Source organism: Athene cunicularia (genome assembly GCF_003259725.1).
Source record: "Athene cunicularia isolate RWA chromosome 5 unlocalized genomic scaffold, athCun1 chr5_part1, whole genome shotgun sequence".
Classification (NCBI taxonomy): Eukaryota; Metazoa; Chordata; class Aves; order Strigiformes; family Strigidae; genus Athene; species Athene cunicularia.
The window spans coordinates 9340649-9341164 of record NW_020799101.1 but is presented as its reverse complement, the minus strand read 5'-3'; positions in this window follow the sequence as shown (position 1 = coordinate 9341164).

Genomic DNA, 516 nt, shown 5'->3' with positions numbered 1-516 from the left:
CATCGAGTCCAACCATCAGCCCTACTCTACAAAGTTCTCCCCTACACCATATCCCCCAACATCCCATCCAAACGACCCTTAAATGCATCCACAAAATCACAGAATCACAGAACTGTCTAGGTTGGAAAGGACCTTGAAGATCATCCAGTCCAACCGTTAACCTAGCCCTGGCAGTTCCCAACTACACCAGATCCCTCGGTGCTATGTCGACCCGACTCTTAAACCTCTCCAGGGATGTTTACACCACCACCTCCCTGGGCAGCCCCTTTCACAGCCTGGGCACTCTTTCTGTGAAAAAATTTTTTCCTAATGTCTAGTCCGAACCTTCCCTGTTGGAGTTTAACGCCGTTCCCCCTTGTCTTTTCACTAATCACCTGTGTGGTGTTAGAATGCTGGGGATTATTTGTGATGTTTTAATATAATACTAGAATGTTGCGTGTTGAATGTTAAACCTTGTAATAATTAAAGAACCAGACTAGCTTGTTTGGGTCTGCCGCAAAGCTGCGCGGAGACTGT